At 38.3% G+C, this 12,011-nt stretch overlaps 1 long non-coding RNA gene across 1 annotated transcript; it reads left to right on the forward strand.

Moving 5' to 3' along the window:
• Positions 1-6,463: 6,463 nt before the first annotated feature.
• On the forward strand, positions 6,464-10,423 carry LOC108706441. Its single transcript, XR_001934091.2, has 4 exons — positions 6,464-6,663; positions 8,581-8,677; positions 8,760-8,885; positions 9,997-10,423. It is a non-coding gene; the product is annotated as an uncharacterized LOC108706441 (long non-coding RNA).
• The last annotated feature ends 1,588 nt before the right edge of the window (positions 10,424-12,011 follow it).

Genomic DNA, 12,011 nt, shown 5'->3' on the forward strand with positions numbered 1-12,011 from the left:
ACCATTTTTGGCCTCACATAACGTTCCTTGACGCAACATTTTCCTTGGTCCTACATCCGCCTTCACCAGTCTATCACGCAAAGACTGTGCTCTCTTAAATGATAACAGCGGTGGTTTTTGGAATACTGTTACATTAGGGCATTCAACCTTTAAAATCAACCAGTGTTTTCTCACAATGTCCCCAATTCGTTTAGATAGGATATTATAACTGCTGGTAAAAGCTACTCTTTCTCCCATTTTTTGTTTGGGAACTACTTTATCAGACAAGATTTCTCCTTTGTATCTCTCTAACGCCTTCCTAGAATACCCCCTATGTGCCAATTTATTCTCCATCTCATCCAGCTTGACCACTTGTCAAGCGAGAACAGCGCAGATACAGGAGGGATTTCCATGAACAGGTGCCAATGGAGAGAAGAGAAGGGAGACGAGGAGATCTCTCGACAAGAGAGTCAGACACTGACTCCTCGACCACATCGCTGGATTTTTTAGGAGGCGCCCATGGAAATTTACCCCCAGAAGGAGAAGGAGGGGCAGCCGCAAACATAAGAGAGGAAGGGAGAAGGATGAATCGGCCCCAGAGAACTCGGAGGCGACCAACGCGCTGGTGGTAAATATCTCAACGTGTACATTGACTGATATGGAACAAAAGATTCTTCAGAAGGGACTGTCCTTTTGTCCAGATGCTTTACCTAACTTTTTCACAATTGATCTTGAATTAGCACACTTTTTTAGACTTATTAAATTGAAAGCTCAATTTGGTACAATGGAAACTCCACAAGATCTGCCAGGTAATACAAATGATCAATATGAAAATACATTCACACTAACAATGTTTGATTTACATTTGAAAAGTAGCTATACTCCAGATAAGGTGCAGAAGGGTGTTAATACATACATTGGGATGGTGAATGATGAAATAAAAAAATTGGAAGGATTATATAATGAAGGAAAATTAAATTGTAATATGGCAAATTTAAATAAAAATGAGAGATTGGCTTTAAGGCAATTGCAAGATCGAAAAGATATAGTGATAAAACCGGCTGATAAGGGGGGGGCAGTGGTGGTAATGGATAAGTCTTATTATACGGATAGTATTAATGAAATGTTGGCAGATATTAATACGTATATTCCATTGCCCACTGATCCCCTCCCTAATATTCAGCGACAAATAAAACTTATCCTAAGGGAAGCTGTTGAAAACAGGGTGATTGATATGAAACTGGCAATTTTTTTGGAACAATCTAATCCTGTTACACCTGTACTGTACACCCTGCCAAAAATTCATAAGAGCTTGGAGCATCCTCCGGGACGCCCAATTGTGGCAGGTGTACAGTCCGTGTTTAACCCGATTGCAATCTTTTTGGATAAAGTGTTACGGCCATATGTTGAGAAACAAAAATCATTTATTTTGGACACATCTCAATTTTTGAGGAAGTTGAAAGAGATCAATAATGTTGATAAAGACACTTATCTTGTTACACTTGATATTGAGAGCCTGTATACAAATATACCGCACACAGGTGGTGTTGAGGCTGTAGAACAATGCCTGAACAATGACCCATGCTGGGATGGGGCGCAAAAGCGCTTTATTGTGAAATTGTTACAGATGATTCTCGAGAAAAACTATTTTCTTTTTCAGGACACCTTCTATGAGCAACAGTGTGGAACGGCAATGGGGTCGAATGTGGCCCCGACTTATGCAAATATTTTTGTCAATGATTTTCAGGAAAAGTTTGTGTACCAAAATAATAATTTTAAGCGAGACTGTAGATCATGGTTTCGCTATATAGATGACATCTTTATAGTGTGGGGGGGGGGGGGCACATTCGTCTTTGATTGCCTTCTACAATGAATTGAATGGTTTTCTGCCATCTTTGAAATTTACAATACATGTCGATTTATATAAAATCAATTTTCTTGATGTGATGGTGCATAAAAAAGATAATGGTTTTGAAACCGATTTGTATGTAAAGCCTACAGACAAAAATACATTGCTGTTATATTCTTCATTTCATCCAGCCAGGCCCGGACTGGCCATTTGTGAATACGGGCAAATGCCCGTTGGGCCGCTGCCCATGCCGTGTAAATGGGCCGCATTGACAGTGTGCGACTGTGCGATCTCTTGTGCGCAGGGCCCTTGCGCTTGGATGAAGAGAGAAATGTCATTTTGCAGGACCCGCACTAACATTTCCTACCAGTAGAGGGCGCGCAGCAGAAGTGAGCCGGAAACTGAAGAGCTGCACGGGGAAAACTTTGCAGTGCTTTTCAAACGCTCCAATGAAGGGATGAAGGGAAGGATGGAATTTTCTGCTGCTGTTCTGCATTTCCCCCCTTGCCCCCCCCCTCCAACTGTACAGAGAAAGGGCAGGTAAGAACAACTACTACCTGCTACTTAAAGTGATACTGACATGAATAAAAAAAAAAAAAATATATATATATATATATATATATATATATCTATGTATAATACTGTTCATCTAAAGTTATAGGTCATGTACATTTTGAAATCTGCACTGTGTGTGAGTTAGCTGTCTATTAATCTTATAAATGTTGCCTTATATGTTAGAAAAAAGTGTTTTTAGTTTATTTTTGGGAAAGAATTCTTCATTTGCGCCTGTGTAGTAACAAATTACAAGCAGTCTCGTGTCCTACAGATATATGTGTAGCAATAGCGATATGGAGCACACCGTGGTTAGGAGGAATTAAAACATTCTTTATTAGATATCCTTTAAAATCATCAGTACATTATGTGGATATGACTTCTCCCCCACACTTGACGCGTTTCGTGGCGTTTCGCCACTTCCTCAGATGCTTAGGTCTATGCTTATGCCTGTGCTTCTGAGGAAGTGGCAAGACGCCATGAAACGCGTCAACTCTGTTATGTCATAATACTGATAATATCACTGCACAGTTTAATTATTCACAGCAGTCTTGCCCTGCTTTATGGCAGCTGAGATTCTAACTATCTATGTGCAGTTTTCTATGCAGGACATGGCAGGCTTCGGGCATCTGTTCACAGGTTTTTATCTAATATTCCCCTGTATAATTGTGTCCAAGGAATGGATTAAAAAAACTTGCTCCCAATAAAGACTAATTATATCTTAGTTTGGCTCAAACTACTGTTTTATTATTACAGAGAAAATTAAATCTTTTAAACATTTGGATTGTTTGCATATAATGGAGTCTATGGGAGACGGCCTTTCCTAATTTGGAGCTTTCTGAAAAATGGGTTTCCAGATAACCAATCCAATACCTGAAGTGGGCTGCTTTGATTTTTTTTGCCAGGGCTGCTTTTTTCTCCCAGTCCGGCCCTGCATCCAGCCCATATAAAGAGATCAGTACCAAAGTCCCAATTTTCAAGGGTAAAGAGAATAGTATCTGAAAGTGACAATCTAATGGTCAAGCTGGATGAGATGGAGAATAAATTGGCACATAGGGGGTATCCTAGGAAGGCATTAGAGAGATACAAAGGAGAAATCTTGCCTGATAAAGTAGTTCCCAAACAAAAAATGGGAGAAAGAGTAGCTTTTACCAGCAGTTATAATATCCTATCTAAACGAATTGGGGACATTGTAAGAAAACACTGGGCGATTTTAAAGGTTGAATGCCCTAATGTAACAGTTGTGTAAAAGGGGATATAGTATACCACCCCCAAAAAGGTAAAAGGATATCATACCTGTCTGTCAACCTATGCGGTATATGCCATAAAATGCCCGTGTGGGCTGATGTATGTGGGTCAGACGACCAGGCATGTAAAAGACAGAATTGGGGAGCATATATCAGATATTAAAAGAAATGTGAGACAAAATCCAGTAGCAAGTCACTTTGTAGATATGGGCCATAAGGTGGCACAACTAAGATTTCAAATTTTACAGCATATCCCCAGGTTAAGAAGAGGGGGAGATAGAGTGAAACAACTTCTGAGGTGTGAAGCGGGATGGATCAAGAGGTTGGGAACTCTAACACCAGGAGGCTTAAACAAGGAATATGAGTTAAATTCTCTTATATAACTATGTGGCATCAGTATATGGAAGGAGTTGTTTTTAATTGATTTTAATTAATGCCTTTGTCTGTTTGTTTTAATCTCTAGTGGAGATCAAGAATCAGCAAGTGGAGTTTATAGGCTACAAAGCTAAGTGAGCTCCAGCTTTATACATTTATACATATCTGAATAGCTAATGCAAAATTTTGATGTAACCCTGACACATGTATTTGAAATGATATGTTATGACCACTAGAGGGCATTATTCTTGCTGCTATATAAGGAAGCTGTGGAAATAATCATTTATATTTTTGTCAGCTTGAAAAAGGACCATTGTAGGTCCAAAACGTTGCTGTTATTGCCATGATGTATGTAAAAGAATAAAGGCGGTTTTATACTACAACTGGGAGTGCTGCCAATTTCGTATTTTGGTTCCATGGAAGCATGTGGAGGTGAACACATGATGTGGCGTGCACCCTGCCATTAAGGAAAACAATTACTGAGGAGCTGGGCCAACAAAGAAATTGATATTTGAAGTCCCCTCGGAGTTCCATGACCTGTATAAAAAGGTATAAAAATATGGTCATGAAACTCCTTGGTAACTTATAACAGTGCCGGGCCACGCTGGGCAGGTGCCCTAGGCAGTCGCTGCGCACGTGCGCATGCACAAATATGTGCTTGAGTGCGCATGTGCGAATTCCTGTTCGCGCGCATGCGCGAATTCCTGCCCGCACGCATGTGCGAATTTCTGCCCGCACGCATGCACAAAAGGGCTGAGGAGCGCGAGGAGAAAAGAAGGGAACCGGACTTGGGGTAGGAGACAGCTACGTGCCTGGTGCCCTCCCAGCTTTGCGCCCTAGGCACGTGCCTACTCTGCCTACCCCTAGTTCCGGCCCTGACTTATAATATCCTTATATTTTACAACTGGGGGTACTTTATTCACTATATACACATTCTTTTCTAACATGAGTTGAATGAATAGGGCGTGTGCTGAACATACATTTACCTATTGTTTTCATTAAGAAGTATCTAGTCCTCTATGAATATGAAGCCAGTTTCACTTTAGCACTTCCTGATCCCAAAGAATCCGGAACGAATTCTTTGGCAATTTAAAAAAGCAGATTACAGTTCATCAAGAAGTCCCTGATAATGAGCTGATCAAAGGCTGCTGCTTAGACTAGGCAGGGGATTGTTTGTTTAAAGGTAGATAGGGACCTCTAAACAAATTGCCCTGTTTTATGGGAGGGGGGGGGTAAGTTTGGTGAATATAGCCCAACTTTCAATGGATTTTTAAATTTAATACAATAGCCTGAATGTACTTTCAACACAAGTCCTATTTGGTGCATTTATTCTTAGCAAAGGTGTTTTTAGGTGTATACTGTTCCTTTAAATGGATAGCTTTCTCGCAGACCAGTGCTTCTGTTCTGAAAAATAAATCAAAGGTCTAGGGATGCTTCATATTTAATGCAGTACTACCATCTTACCATCTAAAATATATCAGGGCTCCCTTGTGGCTTCTTCAGATTCAGACTTGTGCCATGTGTACAATAGTAAGGTTTGCTGATTGTATTTATTGCTAGAAAGCTGCACAGGAGCATTGGGGCCTTGGGAAATGCTGCACAGGGAATAGGGTATCCTTCCAACAAGTTTAAAAGGGTGTTTTTTCCCCCAAAAATTAGTTACACAAGTTGAATGTTATAGTGGACAATTAAACAGTTGCAGACATTTAAACAAATTTTGTTTCTGCTTGCACAGCATTATTCTATAAGTTTTCATGTACAGCAGCCCTGTCAAAGCTGAAATATATTCAGCATGTATTCTGAACACTGTGTGTCTAACAGGCTACAACAGTAGAAATATATAATATTCTATTTTAAATGTAATCATTTTTTCTTTGTTTTTGTAGAGCACTTATTGTTCCACCATGTTGCAGCACTGTGAGACTCTCAACAGATCTGTCCAAGTGGTTGATCTGGATCCTGTAGCTGAGCATTTTGACTATCCTTGGCTGGTAAATTACTCCCTTATGTACTTTATATTATATTAGTGGAAAAGTAACTATTTGCTGGACTATTACAAATACAACAATGTAACATACAAGTGATTAGTAATATATTTATTAGTATTATTCTTTATTTATATTATTCTGACATATTCCATAGTGCTTTACAGAGATCATTCACACTAGTCCCGGCCCCTGCCCCAGTAGAGCATCTATGGTCCCTATCACATTCAAACACACTAGAGCCAACTTTATTAGGAGCCTATGAGCCTATTAACCTACCTGTATGTTTTGTGAGTGTGGGAGGGAAACCCAAACAGACAATGAATACACAATCTCCTTGCAGATGCCCTGGGATTGAACTCAGGATCCCAACGCTGCAGACCATGTTGCACACACTCAGTTCAGTGGTTCACTTTATTTTATCCACTAGGATGTGACACACTTTGAGAGGTGTAGTTGTCTCTTGCATTTGGCATTACAATAAACATCGTTCTCATTTTTACCAGCAGATTCAGTTCTTTCTCCTTGGTGAACTTATTGAAGTGGATGATGTGATGGAAGACAGTTCATTGAGATTTGGGCCTAATGGGGGCCTTGTATTTTGCCAGCAATTTTGACTGGTTGGAGAGTTGCCTTGGACACACAGAGGATGATTACATACTTTTTGACTGTCCAGGTAAGAACTTTAACAAAGAATTGTTTTGGAATGAGATGCTTACGAAAACTGGGTTGAATTTAAAGGGGTTGTTCACCATCCAAACACTTTTTCGGTTCAGTTGTTTTCAGATAGTTCACCATGAACAGAGACTTTTTTCAATTGGTGTCCATCTTTTATTTTTTACCTTTTACCCAAAATTTAGCTTAAAGTTTAATGTTCTTGTCTCTAGTGTTTCAGTCTGGCAGCTCAGTGATCCAGGAGCATATGAACTGTAACAATTTACTACATTTAGTTGGTACAATCAGTTGATACAGTATCAGTATATCTGGAATATTAGCAACTATTGTATCAGTTCTAACAGCTGCCTGTAATGAAACTCAGGGATTCTGCTCAGCAGGGACAAAGATAAGAAATGTATCAACTAAATGTATCAATTTAGAACAGTTAGGAGTCGGCACCCCCCCAGCTGTTTTACAAGGTGAAAAATTAAACCTTACACTTCAATATTAGAAAAATTGTCACAGATAGAAAGTTATTGGGAAAAAGTCTTTATCTCTAAAATACTGCCTATGTAAATACTGGGTAGAATAACAGGTTAAACAACCATTAATGCTGAAAACTTGGTGCAAATAATCATTTCACATAAGCACTTTATATGACACATTTACACACTTATATGCATTGAATTATTGAGAAGTTTATGAGGTATTGCACCCAGTGGTGACATATTGCACTACAGTTTAGCTCTGTTGTCACACCAGTAGAAGAATAGGATAGGTTTGGGGAGAAAATAATATATTGGGGGTAAGGGTTAAAGATCTTGTACAGGTTCCATAATGACTTTCAATAGAAATACACTTTTTATATTGAGCGTCCTAAGGTAGGTTATTGGATCTCTGCTGCTTGTTTTCCAGATACTGGGTCCACGGATGCCACTCCAGCTCTCCCTCATAGCTCCTTTCCAATAGGTGGTCTCTGATCACCTCAATTGCTCTGATTCAGTTTACTTTGGTGATTAATGTCTGCAAGCCTGGTATCTGTGTTTTTTTCCAGTGTGCCGACAATAGTGATCTCGCTGCGGTAAGAATGTGAGTGGCTAGATTGCGGGACTGCTTTGAATGTATGGCTCTTATGTTCATGCCTAGCAAGAATGTGTGAGGAGATGATTGTATAATACAGTGTAGGACCTTGGAGAGCAGGGTTGCTACTGTCTTCCAGAATTTCTGGGCTACCGTACAAGTCCACCATGTATTTATAAAGGATCCTCTTTCCCCACAGCCTCTAAAGCAGAGTGAGAGATTTGGATTGCCACTAATTTTGCTGATACGAGAAAGAGTATAATATCATCGAAAGATGATTTTGTATGCTCTTTCACTAGAGACTGCACAAGTAGTCAGTATTACTAGATTAGAATAACAGTTTTAAAAACTTGGAATGAAGAAAAAATCTATATGATGTCAAATATCAATAAATGTCCTAAAAATTGAAAACGAAACTAGCTGATAGTAGAATCTGTGTATCTTGTATCCAACCAAAAAAGGCTTTAGCAAAGAAGAAAAAATTCAACATGCAACATTGTCTTTTGTTTTAGTCTCTTTCTGTCGTTTTGGCTGCTCTCAGTAGTATGGTTTCCTTAGAGATACCAGAGTGTAATATGATGACAAAGATGGATTTATTAATCAAAAAAGCCAAAAAAGAAATTGAAACGTATGTTTTATTTTTATTCAGAATTTTTGGGTAATATCTGTGGGAATGACTATACAGTGGCCTTTTTACTGTACATTATGTCTGACCATTATGTGTTGCATGATATCAGGACTCGTGTATCTTAAAAAAACAGCATGGGTTAATAGATCTGCATGTTTGTGGTTAGAAGGAATTATGTAGTGATAAGTCTCGGCCAGTTCTGTACTGACAGACGCTTTCCCTCTATAGGTTTTTAGAAACAGTTATGTATTCGATGATTGAAGATGCATCAAGCCAATTTAAAAGCACCAAATTCAACAAACTGACAGAGGCACTTTGTGGGATTGTAAGTTACTTAAACTACCAAATTCACTCTATAAATAATGTTCCACTTGCAACTGTATGTGACCACTTTTTGTCCTTTCCAGATTGATGATTACAGTATGGTCAGATTCCTACCTTTTGATTGATCAGATGAAGAATGCATGAACATTCTTCAGCACATAGACTTTACCATTCAGTATGGAGAGGACCTAGAGTTCAAGGAACCAAAGGTGAGTGATATGGGTTAGTACTCTATATTTACATTATTATATTAATCAAGTCAACTATAAGTTTATTGCCATTTGAACCAGAAGTACATAGGGATTCCTGTGCAGTGTAGGGCAGTAAGACACACTTAGATTTTACAATATAATTGTAACAGTGTGTGCAATGTGAAGCAGAATTATAGTGTATTACAACAGAGTGCAGTGACACTTGACAAAGAGCCTCACAGGGCTCGAAACATGTAGTGCTGAGAATAAAACACAGAAGTTTGAGCAGTTAAACTGCAGTTTCGCCTGTTCTTGTTCAACTACAACTCCCTGGGATAACATTACAGCACCCTCGGCGGAGGTGCTTACAAGAACCTTGGCTATATAATTATTCTGCTTGGACAGGTAACAGTCACACACAGTTTACAATTGAGTACAGATATTTGTTGGAGTGTATAAAGCAGTCCATTGAGAGCATGAGGTTAAATGAGTCCTAATGATTATTTTTTTCCCAACATCTGGTTCCAGATAGTCTGACTGCCCTTGGGAAGAAGCTGTTACTTTTAGTTTTTATACTTTCAGGCCTATTGTGCCTTAGAGAGTAGTTGGGCTTGTGCCAGATAAATAGTTCATGTCCTGGATGACTTGAGTCACTAGTAATAGCTTTAATCTTGTTCCTACAACTGGTAGTGTCTAGATTGGATATTGATGGAAGTGTTGTGATATTAATGCAGTTTATGCCCATTTATTTGTTGGATGACATATGTAAAGAAGCTGCTCACAAGTTAGTCTATGAGTCCTCTGAAGAATGCATTCATCTTGAGAAACATGGTAGCATATCATGTTTTAATATTTTGTACAAATAATATTCTGGGCAGGTTCAATAAGCCCAGCATATTATGGTTCTGTTAATGGTAGAGTATACACAATTCTAATGTTATTGCTGACCAAAATTTCAATTTTGGTTGGTAAATCATATGTTATTCATTTCTGTGCCAGATAATTCTGAAATCTGTGGAGATGGGCTTTTCATATGCTGCAACTTATTATCACGTTAAATGAAAAGATACATATAAATCTGCATAAAACCTCAACTATGTACAATTTGTTTTTACTCTTATTTTTACAGGAGAAGGCAGAGAACCTTGATGAATTCGTTCAGGACAGAGCTGATGAACCATGAGGACAGAGTTTCTGTAGGATAGATACCTTTAATTCATGATTTTTTGCTTGGATATGCAGTGGCAGTGTGTTGGGCACAACACCTTAGATCTGCAGACTGAGAGTTACTGCACAATGTGTTTTAGTTTTAACTGTACTGAATTGTCACATTGGCAGATATATGAGTAACTAGAGCAATTTATGTAAGCAAGTGAAATGGGGAAATCCCTGTTTGCATTATGTTACATTTCTTAGCTAGCGGGTGTATGTACAATATGTTGTATCAGAAAGGAGTGTAATAAGAAGATTGTTACGATTTCCAGATGAACAATTGTATGTTCCTTTTGTGTACCTTTGGATAGCAGAAATATATCTAAAATATATTTTTTAATCCATATGTTGTTTTGTTTTTTCTAACTTACTAACTAGTAATACAGCTGTGTTCAAAATATTTGACACCCCTGGTCAAGTGACCTGTTTTTGCTAAAATTCTAAATGAAAAGAAGTTTCCACCTACTTCTGCAGGGAACAAACTGAAACGTGAAATTATTCTGGTAATTGCAATGCAGAGTTGCTATTTATTTGCCATATGTAAAACAATTTAAAAGAATCAGGAGCATATACAAAATTATAGTCATGGCAATTCAATCGCTCATTATCCTGATAATGGAAATCTTCATAGCAACAATGATAATTGCAATAGGGTTTACTTTATTTTTATGTAAGAAAAATCACAAAAGGGTTAAACTGATCAAGTTCACTTAAAAAAAATGAATCATGGGGAAAAAAACACTTCACATGGCAACATTCAGAATATCCACTTCCCATTAATTTCTGTGGCATCTTGGTAGAACTTCAGGTTGTATCACATTTCTTGTATCATACATTTAAAGCATTTGTTCATCTTCAAGTGTATTTAGATAATACACCAGAAATAAGATTTTTTCACTGTTCTACTGTTCTTAAACGAAAGTTGAAATTTTATTGTTCCTCTCTGGTGTTTGTCTGGCACTTCAGTAATCCAAGGGCAATTAAGGAAATAATTAGGGATGCACCAAATCCACTATTTTGGATTCGGCCAAACTCCCGAATCCTTAATGAATGATTCGGCTGAATACCAAACAGAATCCTAAATTGCATATGCAAATTAGAGGTGGGAAGGGGGAAACATTTTTTACTTCCTTGTTTTGTGACAAAAGTCATGCGATTTCCCTCTCCACCCCTAATTTGCATATGCAAATTAGGATTCGGTTCGGCCGGACAGAAGGATTCGGCCGAATCTGAATCCTGCTGAAAATCCTGGATTTGGTGCATCCCTAGAAATAATGAAATTCATAGTGCATTTTTGAAGTAGATTTGAACTATTGTTGTAATCACTTTCTGATTTTGTTTCTCCAGTGACCTTAGCTTTTAAAGTGTATTAGGATTATTAGTAAAGCATTTTCAAGTGAGTAGACCGCCTACTTTCATAAATAAAACACAGTTGCAAATGCCATGCATTAGCCTTGGCATTAAAGGGCATGTAAAGCCAAAAAAATAAAAACATTTTTTTTTACTTTCTTTAATGAAAAAGAAGCCTATCTCCAATATAGTTTAATTAAAAAATGTGTACCGTTTTTATAAGAAACCTGAGTTGCAGTGAAATTCTCCCTTCATTTACTGCTGTGGATAGGAATTGTCAGACGGTCCCTAACTGCTGAGCAGGGAAACAGTCATACTTATGAACAGCAGGGGGAGCCCCCGCCTTACTTACCAGCCATGCAGAACTCAAGCAGCTTTGTTTATGATGATCCCTAAGCAGCCCAGGCCACACTGAGCATGTGCACTTAGTCTTAGTCTTGCAATATGTTTAACAAAGTTGATGATGGTGACCCCCTGTAGCCAACTTTGAAAGCATAAATTATTTGTTTGATTAGGCTTGTGGCGCAGTAAGTTCATGTTTATATTTAGTATACAAAATACAGCATTTCTAGCCTTATTCTA

The sequence above is a fragment of the Xenopus laevis genome, chromosome 1S, assembly GCF_017654675.1.
Source record: "Xenopus laevis strain J_2021 chromosome 1S, Xenopus_laevis_v10.1, whole genome shotgun sequence".
Taxonomy (NCBI): Eukaryota; Metazoa; Chordata; class Amphibia; order Anura; family Pipidae; genus Xenopus; species Xenopus laevis.